At 34.7% G+C, this 18,671-nt stretch overlaps 1 protein-coding gene across 12 annotated transcripts in view; it reads right to left on the bottom strand.

Moving 5' to 3' along the window:
- enc (R3H domain containing protein encore) overlaps positions 1-18,468 on the bottom strand; it is a 107,566-nt gene extending 89,098 nt beyond the window's left edge. For 4 of the 12 annotated variants that reach the window (XM_073985556.1, XM_073985539.1, XM_073985546.1 and 1 more), the window contains exons 1-3: positions 18,250-18,468; positions 15,185-15,493; positions 15,026-15,125 (exon numbers count right to left, since the gene is read on the bottom strand). The gene's annotated coding sequence lies outside the window, so the exon portion shown is untranslated. Of the gene's footprint in view, positions 1-15,025; positions 15,126-15,184; positions 15,494-17,730; positions 18,143-18,249 lie in introns of those variants that run through there. The other 8 variants (XM_073985560.1, XM_073985548.1, XM_073985533.1 and 5 more) reach the window with 4 other exon arrangements.
- Between the last annotated feature and the right edge of the window lie 203 nt (positions 18,469-18,671).

Below are 18,671 nucleotides of genomic sequence, written 5' to 3' on the forward strand. Positions count from 1 at the left end.
TTAGTGAAAGTGAATTAGTTGCAAATTTCCTTTCGTGAATTCCAAATTTTTATACAAAATCTTTAAGTAGTTCTCATAGGGATTGATTTCCCACTAGAACTTTGTTTTTTATTTTTTTTACTTAGTTTTAGGTTTTAGTTTTAAGTCTTAGTTTGTAAGTCCTAGTTATAAGTCTAAACATCGGAGTTTTCTCTCCCTGCGATGTTAACGCTATGAGCAAGCGTGTAACCTTTTATTTTCCAATTTAAAAAATTGTGTATCGTATCACTAAAAACACGAGTTGAATCTCCTCTACCGTTATAAAACAATATACTATAGTTTTAAGTATGCCCAATAATGTTTGTATTTTGCTTTAATGACTCGTAAAAATACTCAATAAATTCCAACTTCAACTAGTGATGAAAGTCAAACATCGAGGTCTGTTACAAGTAATTAGGAAAATCAAGAAGCAATCAATAATGTGCACATTGAGGAGGAGAGTGAGAATGAGGAGGGCAAACAATTCGCGTCTCCAAAATATCAACTAAGGGTATTGCAGCTAAACGATTAATAAATGAATTTTGGCGAATCACAAACCAGAACTGAAAACGTACGATGAGGCTATTAACAGCGATGATAAAGACAAATGGCTTGATGCTATGCAAAAAAAATAAAGGCTTTGAGAGCTAATAACACTAAGCAACACTGAAAATGCAAACAACATATAGTAAGCATTTTTTGAAAGTAGAACATATTGAGACTATAAAAACCCTAGTAGGGTTTTGTCCTGTCAGATCCAGTTCGGATTTTATGGCTTCATCTAAATCGGGCTAAAACTACAGTTTTTTTTGCATTTATCGGACCTTTATCTCAGAAACTATTAGGAATTTGTCTTTGGCAATATTGTAGTCCTAGACTAGTATAACTTATCTTTCGAACAGACCAAATAAGAAAAACTCCATCTATGGCATCAAAATTGATAAAATATAGAAAATTTTACATAATTGCTGAAATTCTGGTCTGTATCAGCTAAACTATTGGGAGTTGAACCAAGTAACCATTTGCAAAAATCTTTCAAATAAAGTTCTCAGCCATTCTTCAGAACATTCTGAAACTCTAAAATGGTTACTTCATGTTCTGGAGATTTGTGTATTACATTTCAGCGAATATTTTTCCAAAAGAAAACTTGAATGGTTTTGGAGATATGGTGCGAAATGTACAGAATTTATGGAATTTTTCGATATTTTATACAATTTGAGACAATTGCTTAATCACAGATTTGTTGTTTTCAAATTTTAAAAACAAGTTTTTAAAGTGGGGTAGTTAAAATTGATTTACTTTAGGGAAGGTCAGAGAATACTAGTTTCGTCCAACGCCACTTGGACTCATCAGTTCAGTGAGTGTTTCTGTTGAATTCGCATTTAAACGAATTCGTCGGTCACATTTAATCTTGAGCTCGAGTCGTCATAAAATTGGGGAAGAGTTCTTTGCTGCAATGCAAAGAACTAAGAGAACTGATGAGTCCAAGTGGCGTTGGACTCTCACGCTGAATCTCCCCCACTTTAAAAACTTGTTGTTTTTAAAATTTGAAAACATCAAATCTGTGATTAAGCTGGATCTTACTTTAAAAATAAAAAGTAAACACACATCACAACAAAACTGCCAAAGTGAATTTAGAATTTGAGACAATAAATGTAGTTCTTCGAGTTCATTATTTCTACAGAAATTTTTTCTTACCCTTATCTACAAATTTGCTTCAGAGGTGAGATGAAGATTAAAAAGTCAATATTTAACCATGTTTAGACTGGGCCATAAAATCAAAGCTGGATCTCGTTTGTACTTTCAAAAAATTCTTAGCTCAAATTGTTTGCACAAGATTACCTTAAAAATGTTGCACAGTGTAATACATTGGACATAGTACCATTACCTGAGGAAGGAGGGCGATGTGCAGCAAATGGGGTTTCAAATTAAAAAGGAACGCGAATGGGGATTTTGTTCGTTACAAAGCAAGACTCGTTGCCCAGCGATATTCGCAGAAATATGGAGTAGACTATAATGAGGTGTTTTCGCCCGTCGTCATGCATACAACTTTTCGAATACTTCTTTCTGTTGCTGCAAAACGAATTTCTCAATGGAAAATTGGAAGAAACAATCTACATGGTACAACCGAAGATGGAATTGAGAAAAATGTTTGTTTATTAAAGAAGGCCATATATGGATTGAAGCAAGTTTCATGGTCTTGGAATAATTTATTCAATGGAATATTGACAAAAGCAAAATTAAATCAAAATGTGTCTTTATTCCGGATATATATTAAACTAAATATGCTATATTATTATATATGTTGATGATATAATTTTGGCCTGCTCAACAACTGATCAGTAGTGCGATTCTCAAACACATTTTTTCAGTTACCGACAATTGTCGGTAAAATTAAAATGCTTATAATTTCGGTAATTACCGATGTTTTCGGTAAGTTAGCGACGAATAAAAAACAGTCGTAAAGTTCTACCGATAGCAAGAGTGTTGTCAACTTTTATTTGAACTTTTCATTCATAATTTTGCGTTTTCATGACAAACGCTTAGCGTAGTCTTTGAATGTTATGAGTTTGGCTCTGAACACTAACACGCTGTGACAACACTTTTTTCTTGTGTTTTTCAAGGACGGGGTTTCAAACCCCAGCCTGGCTCAGCTGATTTTATTTATTTGAAAATTTTGCCTTTTTTAGGCGAAGATCATTCTTAGTATTAATTTTTAATTAATTTCTCGTTGGAAATGGGTCAATAATGCATCTGAAAAAGAAAAGCCGACGACTCGAACCTACACACCCACCACTATGTGACATCCCAGCAAACCAAATGCCTTATGTCCGACACGCCTGAACAATTTCGGAAGGAAAGTCGTTCAGATTTCGTTCCGATTTCTAAACGATTGTTCGGAAAGGAAATAGTTCAGATTTTGTACCGATTTCGTTCCGATTTCGGAATGAATGTCGGAAAGAAATTTCCTTTCCGAATTTCTCAAGGATTTTCTTCAGATTTCGTTACGAAATAGGACCGGAATCGATCCGATGTAGCTCCGACATTCCGTTCCGAAATTATGTCAACCACTTCATACAACTTTCGTTAAGATATTTTTACGATTTCGAATCAGATATCGGACGTATCGTCCGAATTTTGTTCCGATTTCGTTACAATGTCGGTACGATTGGTTTGCTGGGATGACATGTTTCGCCTTTGGTAAAGAAGGCTCCTCAGACATATTGGATGTGGGACGGCTTCGCTATCATCTAACTTTTACTCTTTCAAATGCAGTTTGTTTCTTTTACAGTGCTGAATTTTGTTGTTATACCCTCCACCATATGGAGGGTATAATTAAATTTGTCATTCCGTTTGTAACACATCGAAATATTCGTCGGAGACCCTATTAAGTATATATATTATTGATCAGCATAAAATTCTATGTCGATTTAACCATGTCCGTCTGTCTGTATGTTGCAATCAAGATACAGCTCGCAATTTTAAAGATAGAGAGTCAATATTTGGTACAGAAGTTTTTATTACTTGCAGGATGGTTGGTATTGAAAATGGGATATATCGGTCCACGTTTTGGTATAGCCCCCATAGAACGGTACCTCCCGATTTTCGGTATTTTTATGGAATTTGATACGTAGTCTTCTTCAGGGGTATAAAACTTTTCTCCAAAATTTTGTTGGTATCGGTCCACGCCTTCATATAGCCCCCATAGAACGGCACCTCCCGATTTTCGGTATTTTGAAGGTTTTAGCTTTATTATTACACCGAAATGGCTAAAATTTGGTACTTAGTCTACGTTGGTGGTATAAAAGTTTCCCCCAGAACTTTGTCGGTATCGGTCCATGCCTTCATATAGCCCCCATAGAACAGTACCTCCCGATTTTAGGTATTTTGAACGTTGTGGCCTCAATATTCCACCGAAATGGCTGAAATTTGGTATTTAGACTTCGTTGGGGGTACTCAAACTTCCTCTTTAAATTTATCAGTATAGGTCCACGCCTTCATATAGCCCCCATAGAAAGGTACCTCCCGATTTCCCTATTTTATTTGCCGTAAATGGATGAAATTTGGTATTTAGTCTTCAATGTGATATAAAACTGTTCGCCAGAAATTTGTCTGTACAGGTCTACGTTTTCATATTGCCCCATTTCCGACTAAAATTCGTCGGTATAGCTCCACGTTTCGATATAGCTAATGGTGCTAACGGTACCTTCCGATTTTCGTAATACTGAAGATTGTGACGTCAATATCACACCGAAATGGCTGAAATTCGTTATTTAGTCTTCCAAGAGTTATAAAATATTCCAGAAGAGTATTATCAGTATAGGTCCTATACCATAGAAGCGTACTTCTTGATTTTCGGTATTTTTTAAGTTTTAGCCACATTCTCTTACCGAAATATAGGAAATTTGGTATTTAGTCTTCTTTGAAGCTAAAAACTTTCCGTCAGAAATTTGTCGGTATAGATCGACGTTTTGAAATAGCCCCCATAGAACGGTGCCTCACATTGTTTTACCGAAATTCCTGAAATTTCTTCATACACGAAAGGAAACTATTTATTCTATTTTACTTCAATACAACTTGTGGTGGAGGGGACAACAAGTTCGGCCCGGCCGAACTTAACGCCGTTCTTACTTGTTTTCAATCATTGTATGGCCTTCATGACAAACGCTTAGAGTAGTTTTTGAAAGTTATGAGTTTGGCTCTGAACACCAACACGCCGCGACAACACTTTTTCCTTGTGTTTTTCAAGGACGTGGGTTCAAACTCCAGCCTGGCTCAGCTGATTTTATTTATTTGAAAATTTTGCCTTTTTTGGCGAAGATCTTTTTTAGTATTAATTTGTAATTAATTTCTCGTTGGAAATCGAGCTTAATGACAAATAATGCATCTGAAAAAGGAAAGCGGTAGAGTTGGGCATTCTAGTTCCCGGAACGGATCGATTTTTCTAGTTGCTTTTCCCAAAAGGAACTATTTCCTTAAAGTATTTCCATAGTTCCAAATAGTTCGGAGATCGATATAGTTCAACGAATCTTTCTCTTTCATCGTTCTTTTCCGAAATTGTTTAACGAATCTTTCTCTTTCGTCGCTCTTTTTGTTTTTTTTTTTTTTCGTTCCAAATAGTTCCGAGACCGACATGTTTTCATTGCTTGGTGGGTGAATTGACATAAAAATAAATAAATTGCAGCGAACAAACAGCAACAACGAAAGATCGACGTAGGCGTTAAATTGAAGGAATGAGAAAAACGAAAGGAACTATATGAACTAAAGGAACTATATAAACGCAAGAGCTGGATATTGTTTCAATAGTTCCTTGGAACTAGTTCGTTCCGGAACTACAAAACTCTAGAAAGCGGACGACTCGAACCCACACACCCACCACTATGTGACATGACATGTTTCGCCTTTGGTAAAGAAGGCTCCTCAGACATATCGGATGTGGGACGGCTTCGCTATCATCTAACTTTTACTCTTTCAAATGCAGTTTGTTTTTTTACAGTGCTCAATTTTTTTTTCAGTCATTGTATGGCTTTCATGACAAACCCTTTGCGTAGTCTTTGAAAGTTATGAGTTTGGCTCTGAACACTAACACGCCGTGACAACCCTTTTTTCCTTGTGTTTTTCAAGGACGTGGGTTCAAACCTCAGCCTGGCTCAGCAGATTTTATTTATTTGAAAATGTTGCCTTTTTTGGCGAAGATCATTTTTAGTATTATTTTTTAATTAATTTCTCGTTGGAAATCGAGCTTAATGATCAAATTTCAATAGGGCATAAACTGTTTTGTTCCAAGGAAGATTACAAATTAATTTTTGAGAAAGCATCATCTCAATTTGAATATCAATATTTCACCTATGGAACGAAATATGATAAGCCGTTCAAAGCAATCCTTTTAAATTTTTAAAAGAAGGATCCTAAAATAGTTAAAAACCTACTTGTTGATAAAGGCCTAAAATGCATCGATATTAAAATCGTTATTATACATATAAATAATGATGAACATGAAAGAGTTAAGAGAAAATAAGAAAACGCAGTGACATAACTGCCAAATGTTTGGGATTGGATCTAGTAGATGCAAGGTAAAAACTTTCTGCTCCAATTGTGCTGGAAACCATCTAACAGCTGAATGCAAAGAAACTATTTCGAAATGCGCCAATTGTGGTGGTGACCACAAGTCTATTTTTGCTGAATGTCCCAGAAGACGGAAATATCTGGAAATAATGGAACGATGAAAGCCGAAAAGGACTATTCGACCACAATAATAAATTCCCAAACAGACTTAACCAAACATCGCCTACAACAAACGATTGGTCCAACTCAAAACAAGCTGAAGGTGGTACCCTTTTTCAGTTAAAGAATTACAAACTTTAAAATTTGAGCTAATTTCTAAGCTAAGAAATTGCAAGACAAAGCAAGAGCAGCCATGAAAGGCTTTATCCTTACGATTTTTTCTAATGTAAGTGCATATTTTCTATCTTCTGAAAGTCATTTAGAACTCAGTAACCAATTTCAAGAAAATTAAGGGCGGTTTAGCCCTACTTTTCAGGAGATTCCTCTACCTTCCTCCCAGTCTTGGTTTTGGCTGGCTTATGTGTTTCACGAAATCGATTAATTCTATATTTTCGTGACTTTTGCACATTATTTCAACTATATTCGAATAAATATTCAAAAATAAGCAAAATTTCGTTTTATTTCTGCTGTTTTTATAATGAAATATGATCAGTTTTCCCTTTTCTGGGATAGCGTTTTTCCTTAGCGCTAAATTTTAATAATTTGCTTAAAAAATATATAATATTTTTGCACACAGGAACAAAGATTCTGTTCGCAATTATTAAAATGTATACTAATATTGCAGAAAAAGTTCGATAATGACCCGTTTTTTGGCAAAATATTTAACAAAAGTTACAAAAACCGAATGTTTTTGACGCAAAGAAAACAGGGTTAACAACGTTTTCTTTGTTATTCTTGCTTATAGGGTTGCCATGGATCCATGTTACATACATTTTTTAATTGCCACAGGACCAACATTTTTTAAGTATTTGGTTTCTTGGAAATTGGGCATGGGCTTCTAAAATACTGAGGTGTTATTATTGGTGAAATTGAAAACCGAATATTTTTGACACTCACTGTATGTACCTGATGACTCTAGGAAACAATCTTCAACTCTCGATATATTGCTTACAGATATACCTACATTTATCCGCTCTGTAAAGGCACTGAACAATTTGGCTTCTGATCGTAAATTCAAGAGCAAATAAAATAAAATTCCTCAACACATAAAAGAAATGATTCAAATCAGGAATATCTACAAGCGAAATTGGAAACGGTATAGAGATCCTCATGACAGATGTCAAATGAATATTATTAATAAAAGGATATCTGTTGAATTATCAAACTTCCGGAATGAAAACTGGAATAGAATGTTCACGAGTTTCGACAAAGCCTCGTCACCATTTTGGAAAATATCCAAGGTACTTAAAAAAGACCAATATAATTCCTAATCTTAGAGTGGGCAATGAAACGTATTATACCCACGAAGAAAAATGTGTGTGTGAGTTATGTTTTTAACAAATATACTAAATGCATGCTTAAAATTGTGCAATTTCCCCAAAGAGTGGAAACTTTCCAAAATAGTTCCAATACAAAATAAATAAACCATTTAAAGATCGAAAATCATACAGACCCATCAGCCTATTGTCATGTGTTAGCGAAATCTATGAAAAATATTACAGGAACAGATTAATTATTTCATAGAGTGTAACAATATATTACCTCAACAACAATATGGTTTCCGAAGGCAACCCAACACCTGTCACCCTCTAGTGAAGATTACGAAAATGGAGAAAAATAATTTTAATGATTCATTATCTACGGGTATGGTGCTCTTAGATATAAAGGCGGCATTTGACGGAGTGTGACATAATGGGTTAATCTTCAAGACGCAAAAGTTTGGTTTTCCTCTACAGATTACAAAAATTATAAATAGTTACATAAAAAATGGATGTTTCCGTATTCACATCGGAAACACTAAATCTAGACAGGTATATATACCAAATGGATGTTCTCAAGGATCACGTTTGTCGCCCATATTATACAAAATATACTCTGCTGATATCCCCGCCGTTAATTTTTGTAATGTATCTGTCTTTGCTGACGATACAGCAATAATATGTTCCGGAACACATTCTAATATAATCTCAAAGCATCTTCAGGAAGGACTAATCAAACTGAATGAATATTTTAATAAATGGAAAATTCTAGTAAATCCTGAGAAAACTCAATCCATTTATTTTTCGCGAAAGCGTAAATCATGTTTCCTACCTCAAAATCCTCTTTGTTTCTTAAATCACAACATTGAGTGGAATGCTTAAATCCATATTCTTAAATCCATATTCCTGTCCATAATTTTTTATTGTACTCCACTGTTCTCATCTGTAGCATACAGCCATGTAAAGAAACTACAAGTTGTCCAAAACGAACTGCTCAAAATGATATTTAGCATTCCTTGGCATTATTCTACACAAAGGCTACATACTCTGTCCGGATTCCTGCTCATGAAAGACAAACTAGAAATATCTAGAACCAAATTTGAAGCAAGATATAAGTCTACTTGCTATGTTCACAACAATGAACTCGTTTCAGTTTCATAAAAGGATTCAAAAATCCTCAAGCAGAGTTATTCTAGAAGAATGACAAAAATCTATTTTAATTTCATAAATATAATTTTATTTTTTAAATTATGATTTTGAGACATTTTACCCATGCCCTTATTATTTTTGTCATTCCCGTGGGCCAATGTGTTTATTAAAAAAAAAACTTTAACCCGGTTTTTTGTTTATATGTAATCTGTTAATGTAGCGACAATTCCCGTTAGTTTTAAAGATAATGGACAGAAGTGAAAAATATAGTCAGTTGTTTTAGAACTGTTAAATTGTTTAGTGTTTTTGTGCATGTTTCTGAATTTTTTTCAATCCCGTGCACAGTGGATCCACTTGTATGGAGAAAGTGGCTAAAAATATTTAGAGTGTAAAAATCAAGCCAATGCGCCGGTAAGAATTGTTTTATGCTGTTAGTACAAAATTACATGAACAGAGCTCCCGATTATGCTATGATGCCAAAATAGCCTTGGGGAAACAAAACAATCTCCAAAACAACATTAAATCCACCAATTTAGCGGATTAAAAAAAATCAACAATTTTAATACTGAATAATCTTAAACCCATGACATACTTTGGACAGCGGAATTTTATGCAACCCCTATTTTTGGCCCGATTCATGTCAAATTTTGGGACTAGGCATATTTTTGGCTTCTGATTCAATTGCAACCGAAACATATGACATATGCAAAATGCATAAATTTTTGCATATGCAAAATTTATGCATTTTACATATTTTCTTATGCAAAAATATTTCAATAAAAGGTACAAAAATGTTTGTATGTACAATGTTCCTGTTTAAAATTCTTTTCAGACAAGTCAATAAAATAGAGATATGTATAACCACAGCCTCAACCTTCAAAATACCGAAAATCGGGAGGTATCGTTCTATGGGGGCTATATGAAGGCCTGAATCTAAACCGACAAATTTTAGGTGGAATATTTTATACCCCCAAGGAAGACTTAATACCAAATTTCAGCCATTTTGGCGAGATATTGAGGCCACAACCTTCAAAATACTAGAATTCCGGATGTACCGTTCAATGGGGGCTATATGAAGACGTGAACCCATATCGAGAAATTTCAGGTGGAATATTTTATACCCCCAAGGAAGACTTAATACCAAATTTCAGCCATTTCGGAGGGATATTGAGGCCACAACCTTCAAAATACCAGAAATCCGGAGGTACCGTTCAATGGGCGCTATATGAAGACGTGAACTCATACCGAGAAATTTCAGGTGGAATGTTTTATACCCCCAAGGAAGACTTAATACCAAATTTCAGCTATGTCGGAGGGATATTGAGGCCACAACCTATAAAATACTAAAAATCCGGAGGTACGTTTCTATGGGGGCTATATGAAGACGTGAATCTATGCCGAGAAATTTTAGGTGGAATGTTTTATACCCCCAACGAAGACTAAATACCAAATGTCAATCATTTCGGTGCGATATTGAGGCTACAACTTTCAAAATACCGAAAACCGGGAGGTACCGTTCTATGGGGGCGATATGAAGACGTGGACCCATGCGGACAAATTTCAGGTGTAAAGTTTCATACCCCTAACGAAGACGTAATACCACATTTCAGCCATTTCGGTGTGATTTTTTCATATGGTTTTGCATATGCTCATTTTATGCAAATAGGTAGAAATATGTCAAAATATGCACGATATGCAAAATATGCAAAAATGTCTGGGCTCGTTTTATTTTGTGATAAAACTAGTTTCTGTCTAATCAGATTTTCTCTACGACCATCCTAACCATATATGCATTTGCATAGGATTCCGCTGTCTATATAAAACTTTCCAAATTTATGGTAATGGTGTATTGTTTTCTAAAGCCTTCATTGAATTATATTATATTTTGTAACAAATTTTGAAGATTTCCACATTTAAATCCAAGAATAGTCACTTTTCCATCATTACCGTGGACTCATTACCGTGGGTATAATTAATGTATATTTGAGATTATTTAATCTATGATAATTATTAAATAAATTTATCATAGGATTTTTAAACAAACCATCAAATACAACTTTGAACCATAAAGAAAAAGTTGAAATGCAGAGGAAAAATAAATAGTCAATAAGGAAAGGTTCATGTCGTCCGGGCCCAACTATATGATACCCTACACCACTGTGAATATGTTAAATTGTATTTGGGAGATATCCAAATAGACCGATTTCAAAGTCAAGGTTGTAGATAATTAAAACAATGAAATAACAAATGAATCTTACAAAATTTAATATTTAAATATCATTTCCGTGGGTCTATGTCATTCCCGTGGGTTGAAAAATCCTTAATATCCTTAAATATACAATATATACATATCCTTAAATGACGTACTTCAAATTTAATATAGTAAATAAAATAATTATTTAGAACATTAAAATATTGACAAAACTGAAATTTAAACTGTCACATACTGTCTGTGCATATACAGACTGCTAAAAATTGATAAAAAGTGCAAAGACGTAGTAAATCAACAATAAAAGCTTCAAAATAATGTTTGGGGAATTGAGTTTCTTCAACATGTTTTTGCAAGTTTTTCGCGATTTTTTAGGTTTTATCCTTTTCTGCCATGGTGCGAATTTCGAAAATCAGTTCAGCGGTTCTTGAGTTTCAAGCGTAGTAACTAACAACATTTGCTTATATACATACATATATATATATATATATATATATATATATATATATATATTATGTTCTAGTTGGCATTAATAGGAAAATATATTTTAATTTTGAAAATATATATTTTAATTTACTTGTCGTTCAATAAAATCGAATTGCTGTGAAAAGTCCTCGGCCTTAAAATTCCAATACATTTTAGTCATCTATCACACTGCATTGTCAGAATATGCAATTGTAAGTACGCATTTTCAACACAACCTCCTTATCATAACGCCAACAGTGACCTTAATACTACATTTCAGATTTCCTGCCCACAAACTATCTGCCTGGTACAATTCAACACACCAACAGTGACCTAAATACAATTTTCAGTCTGTTAACTTCACACAAACTCAATCCTTCGCACTCTAAAAGTTTTAGAATTCCAGTTTTATATGATAGGTAATTAATTTTAGTTTTTAATTGCTATTTTTTGTTGTGGTTGTTAATTTTATTTGAACTTGTATATTGTTAATATAAGATATTGGCCATATTGGCTTGTTTATATTACTTATGGGTCTATCTTGTATTGCCACTAAACATGAGTTGCGTTGTCAGTTGTCTGCGCGACTGAGACGAAATGTTGTACCATTAATGTCAACTCAACTGGGTGGTCGATAAACATGTTATCGATCATTGTTTTTACAAACTTGTGACCTCTATTCGCAAAAAAAAAAAACATTTTAAAAATAATTGCGCTTTGGATAACTCTTTTGTGTATTCTGGACAATATTTTAATATTTTGGCTGAGTTTTCGAGCAAATTTGGAAAACAACCCAAGATTGGAATATAACCTGCCCATTGAATCTTCGGATCGTCAAGTTTTATTTGCTGTCCCAAAAATGATAAGTTCGGTGGAATTATTTTTTGATGATGAAGAAAATGTACAGGACATTGCATCTATTAGAAGAAATTTGAGGGACAAGTCGAATCCATTGGAATTGCCATCTGCACTGTAAGCTGATGATCATGTGGAAAGATCTGTATAATCAGTAAATTATTTCAGGTTTAAGGCGTATTTTCGATTGCCAAAGGATGCCGTAGTTTACGTTGTGGAAACGTTAAAGGATGACTTCAAAGTAAGTTACAGATCAACAGCAATACCCCCACTTTTAAAAGTGTGCGCAGCGTTGCGATTCTTTGAGGACGGAAGTTTCCAAAATTCCCATGGCAATGGTTTCAACAATTGCATGGCTCAATCTACATTGTCGAGAGTATTGAAGGAAATTGTCCACTTGATAGAGGACAAATTGTGTGTTTCGAAGTTGACAGAGGAGGAAAAAAGGCAAAATATAAACCATTTTTATTCAAAAACGAAATTCCCTGGTGTAGTTGGCTATATAGATGGAGCACATGTGCACATTATACATTATGGGTCCAAAGGAGGATGTTCGTCATTTGTACTTAAACTGAACCTACTGTATTTGTCACCAAATTCATTTGCAAAAGATTTGCTGCTGTCCGCTCCAAAGGCGATAAATTCACTTATTGTGATGGACCACCACCAGCGTCGTTTAAGTTTATTTTATTTTGAGGCATTTTCTTTTTCAACTTTGCTTTAAAGTGAATCCAGGCTCTGCCACTCTTCAGGTGTTCGTGTTGGAAGTTCATGGCTATTTAAACTGTCCGAAATGGACCTCCACGCTTCATCCGCTGTGGCTTTGGTTTCACCAAAACTCCCGAACTCCTCAGGCTAAGTTTGGATTTTCACTCAGTTTATCAATTAATATTTCGAACTGTTGCTTTGTCGTTATTTTCACCCTATTGATACACAAAATTAATTAATGATGCAAAGAATCAATAATTGTTAACAAAATGTTTATTTTTCCTTCTATTTTACTTCTTGTTTCTTCAAAAATGAAAAACAGCCGCTTCGTCAACTGAGATTCGCAACTTCAGTTGAGAGTTGCCATACGTGGATCAATTTTGACAACTGGCAACGCCACTCAACGATAATTGTTATCGATGATCGACCCCTTAAAACCATCTCCATATCTCAACACTACACAGCAACCACAATTTTAGAGTTCCAGCACACCCACAACTTTCGTGCGTTTATAGCCCACGCTATAACCACCTCCTTACCTCAACTATACACATAATCAGTGACGTAGATAAAAAATGTTATTATTCCACTTTTATCCGTTCACTCAATGCCAAATAGTACTAAATTTGGTACCATTTAGTACTTTTCGTATACATCTTAACCGATATAGCATAACAAGTTTGAAGATTTTAACTTTATTCGTTCACATAATACCAAATGGTTATCAATTGTTGGTAGCTTTTACTAATATAATAATTTTTCCATAAACATCCCGGAAGGGACAAGGGAGACTTTTCGCATTTCAATGAGTGCACCCCGATTCATATTTGCTCAATGATATGGGACATACAGTTTCGCGCAGAGTCCGAACGGCTTGTCCTAAGACACCACTTGCAGAGAAGTTTTACATGGCTGAAATACTCAGGAAATGCCGCCAACATTTTGCCGCCGTTGACAAATTTTGATGTTGCCATTGCATCAGGGCGGCACCCGTTCGAATTTCGAAAAATCCCTAATACAACTATCCTGCACTCCATCAGTGCCAAATTTCAGAATTTTAGGTCTACTCGTTCGTCTAACACCAAAGGTGTAATTTTTTATACATTTTAGTTGTTGTTCTAACAGTGTTTTATACAATGTTTGTATATTCGTTTTCTGCATAATCTGGCTCTGGGTCAATCTCCAGTTCAAGAAACGTGGCTGCTTCGGTGGGATGTGACCACAGATACACTGGAGTAAGTTGGGTAGATTTGGTTGTGCAGTAGATAAGGTGAAAGAATCCGCAGCAGGCATTCCGGGATATGCTGCTCCCAACACAGAAAAACGATACAAATACAAACATATGTCCGAAACACGGATATTGTGTGGTTACGCTGCCGTCGGATTGGTGCATTTTAGTACTTTTTTGTTACGAATTTCCAAAAAATCAGCTTTATCACACCCCTACATTTCATAGGAACCCTCACTAATAATTTCAAGATTCTAGATTCAGCTGTTTAGCCTTGGTGATGATTACCCGTCAGTCACTCAAATAATACCATTTTTAGTAGACTTAAGTACTTTTCGTACTTTCTAGTGCGAATTTTCACAAAACCAGCCATAAGACCACCTACGCACCAAGACTAACCTGCACCCAAAATTTCAAGATCCTAGCTTCCGCCGTTTCTCCTGAATGAGGTGTGAATGAGGTACGAGAATATATTTTATTAATATTTAGGGAATTGCATCAACATATTCAGTTAATAAGTGGTTGCAGTAATAAAACACAAAAATTGTAATCATTTGATATCAAAAAGTCAAAATCGCATAGGTTGAGTAAGTAAGGAAGGGGGCATAAGTGTAGGGTTGAATTGCTATGCATTGAATGAAATGCACCATGGTATCAAGTATTTTTTTTTTTTTTACGATGTTATGCTGTCAAAATCGTTAAATGCTCTTTTCTTTATTCTCACTTTCATATAGTTTTCAGTAATGGAAATAGTTCCAATATATGCAATGTTTCAGACGGTTTACCACAGGGATATATTTAGGGCCCACATCTCTTCTTTGAACAGATCCAAATCCCAATACTGAAGTCTTTTATCGGATTGTTGACCCAACTATCTTGGGGCGATAATATAAATAAATATGTACTTACCTATCGACTGTGGAACAACAAGTTTGTTGTGTTGTTTTTCGCTTACAACTCCCGGCGCTATGTTTACATTGTTTTCAATGGTAAGTTTTTCTATAACAAGCTATAAACCAATAAACTTATTAGTAATATAAAAAGCATACATAATAATGTACCACTCACATTAATTCCTTAAATGTAGTTATGAATCACTGCTGTAGAACAGTGTTAGCTACTCCTCTTAATTAATTTTCCCCATTGACAAACTTTTATTGTAGTAATCGAAGTATATTTCCCTTGGAACTCATGGCATTTCAATAAAAAGAAGAGGAAGAATCATATTTTAATTCTCCTTTGTTCCTATTGATATCTTGTACCTGTTTTTGTATGCTTTACTCGACTAACGGTATTATATTCTCACTCTCAATCACATAAATATGGTCAATAGTGTGTGAATTGGATTAATGAATTTTTGATGTTCCGTGGAATCGCCTGATGAAATAAAAACAATTAAAAACATGTGTTTTATATAAATCTACAAGATTTATCAAGTTTTATGAATAAATATAAGTGATAACATTAAAAATGCAAGCCCAAATTAATTAGTTTAGTTCTTTTCAATAAAAAATTAACAGCATATCAAGTCATGTTAAAGGTTCTACTATCCGATTAATCATAAACCGGGTACCAAGGATGGTGATTTAACTCATTTTTTAGTATTATCGTGCCAGAGTGGACAAGAGGAGACTTCTATCACATTAATGAGTTCTGTCGTATGTTAATTGAACTTAACCTCGTCGTCAATATGTCGACATTTCAAAGTGATAAAACCTACTAACCAGAATAATTGAAAAAATTGCATGAAAAAATAACCGAATAATTGCCAATAAGCAGCTCACTTTTTGTTAAAAATCGAAAGTTGTTAAAATTCTCTCGTTTAAAGAAGATCGGACCAGCCGTATTCGAGCTGGAGTGGGCACCGCAAAACGCTTTTGTAAAAACAGTGAAAAAGTGATTTACTAAAAAACGTGTAGTTTTCTTAAAAAAGAAACCATGATACACGATTATTGGTAATAATACGGTTACCCTAGAGTTTTTTTTTTTGCCGGGTTAACCCACTTCGAAAGGATTTATTTGACGTTTGTGCTGTGGAATTGACATTTGAAATCCAAACCCACTGGGTTAATCCGTTTTATTTATTTTTGTTGTATTATTTTTTTATTGAAAATTGAGTTACCATCTTTGTACTAAGTCATCGTTATGCTGTTTTGAAAGTTCTGATCACTGTGTATTAAGTCGGGTTTTGTCGCGACATCCTGATTGCTTTGAATTTTTGACATCATAGGTCTTATTGTCCTGGGGGAAGTCCATACTTCCAGAGACAAAGTAAGTTCCAAAAATACATATGTTTAACCGGTCAAAGATCGACTATTTTAACGAAACTTAAATTTAAGGAAAATTGGAAGATTCTCAGTTAGATATGAACATTGGATCAGTCTTACATTTTTACCATAGATAGAACTTGTTGTTACGAAAATTCAATAATTTCCCCGTCGGTCCGAATTATAACCGTTTCAAAGCACTTTTAAACCCGACTTGTCCCGAAATTATGATAATGTAAATTAATCGCATGAAAACGTAAACAAAAGCTTTGCCAACTTGAAGGATTTTGGATCAAAATATGGTTGTGTGGTACTATTTACGACTTTATGATGTGACCTGTTAAATAGACTTGCACTACCCGTTTAACCTAAGATACCTGTGTGCTATCAAAAATAAAAAATATTCCTATGTGAAAAATTTAAACAAAAATATGTTCATAAAATAAAATTTAGTTTTGTATGTGAAATTGAAAAGAACACTCGTATCCATACTACACTGGTGACCCCGAACGGAAGAAATTCAAATTTTTTCAAATATGTCAACCGAAAAGAATTCGATGGAAATATCCCGAGTTGCTGAACGCGTTCCTCCATTTTGGCTACAAAATCCAAAGCTATGGTTTGTTTATCCAATTGGAATCCCAATTTGTAACGGCAGGAATATCTTGCGACGAAACAAAATTCCACACGCTAGTTGGGTCCATGGAAAGCAATATCCTAAGTCACGTGAGCCATGTTTTGAAGAATCACCCAGTGAAGGACAAATATGAGACGCTCAAGAAGACATTGCTGAACTAATTTATGGAATCGGAAGAAAAGAGGCTACGGCAATTATTGGAAAACGTATGTATTGGTGACAAAAAGCCCTCCGGATTGTTGAGAGAAATGCGAGAATTGGCCAGCGGAAAAGTGTCTGAAGAGCTTTTAAAGACATTATGGATTCAACGCCTACCTCAAACAACAAGAGCTATATTGTCGGTGAGCGAAGATAGAATTGATAAATTAGCAATGATGGCGGATAAAATCCATGACCAATCGGATGCTATTGGTGTAGTCAACGTGGTTTCAACAAGCGACATCGATCGATTGCAATTTCTTGAAAGGCAAGTATCTGAACTTTTAAAAAAGGTCGATAGTTTGACAGTAAAAGGGAATAGTAGAAACAGAACAAATTATGTCCGCTCAAAAAGCAATTCCCGGACAAGATCTTCCATATGCTGGTACCGTTTCAAGTTTGGCAAGAAGGCTACAAAATGTCGGTCGCCCTGCTCCTTCAAACCTTCGGAAAAGAGTGGCCTATAGATAAGTCGCCTGTTCATTCAAGATACAAAGTCGAAGTACAGGTACCTTATAGATACTGGGGCCGACATTTCAGTTATACCACCGACGAGTGAAGATAAAAAGTGTCCACGGAAATCATTTGTGTTGTATGCAGCAAATAATACAAAGATACGAACGTATAGAACAAAAGTTGTAAATTGCAACATTGGTCTTCGACGAAAAATAAAATCGTTTGAAGAATGCAAGAACCAGCTTGCTGTTGAATCCGCCGAAACATCGTTAATGGTAGACGCGTCTGATATGGGAGAGCTGTTCTCCAACAACTAATAGATGGTGAATGGAAACCTCTCGGATTATCTGAGACGCAAGATCGCGAACTTTTGGCGGCATACTCAGGAGTTAAATATTTCCAACATTTTCTTGAAGGACGTCAATTTTGCATACTACACCGACTAAAAATATGGCAAAACCAAAAGACATCGCCGATGACAATTAGCTCGACTGACTTCGATATCTTTTACAAAATCTTTGCAAAAGTTAAAAAAAACAACAACAAAAATACTTAATTTCTTCGTATTTTCCCACCTCTTAACAAAATTATTTGCAAATACCGATCCAAGACTTATAGTTTTTCGTTACCGTCCCGGATTCTTTTATTTGATCTTGTGTTTTTAGTTTTTCACAACCATTTTTAATATTAATTTTTGTTGTAGTACTATTTTTCTGGTTCTTCTTTGGATTTTTTTCATTGTCGAAAACAGTAGTGATGAGAAACCATTCGATTACTAATATATCGATTTTAAATTGGCTAGGAAAAATGGTGCCAATATTTGCTCTGTTCCAGAACCTGCAAGAAGCTACTATTTTTTACTACGATAACATTTTTTCCTTTATGTTATCGGAAAAAATAGTAAAAATTAGTAGATTCTTGCAGTTCTGGAACAGACCAATTATATCAAAGAATGACAGTCAAAATAGAGACCAATAAAAATAATGCCAATAACGAA

Source organism: Musca autumnalis, unplaced genomic scaffold (genome assembly GCF_047663935.1).
Source record: "Musca autumnalis isolate F117 unplaced genomic scaffold, ASM4766393v1 scaffold_4, whole genome shotgun sequence".
Lineage (NCBI taxonomy): Eukaryota > Metazoa > Arthropoda > Insecta > Diptera > Muscidae > Musca > Musca autumnalis.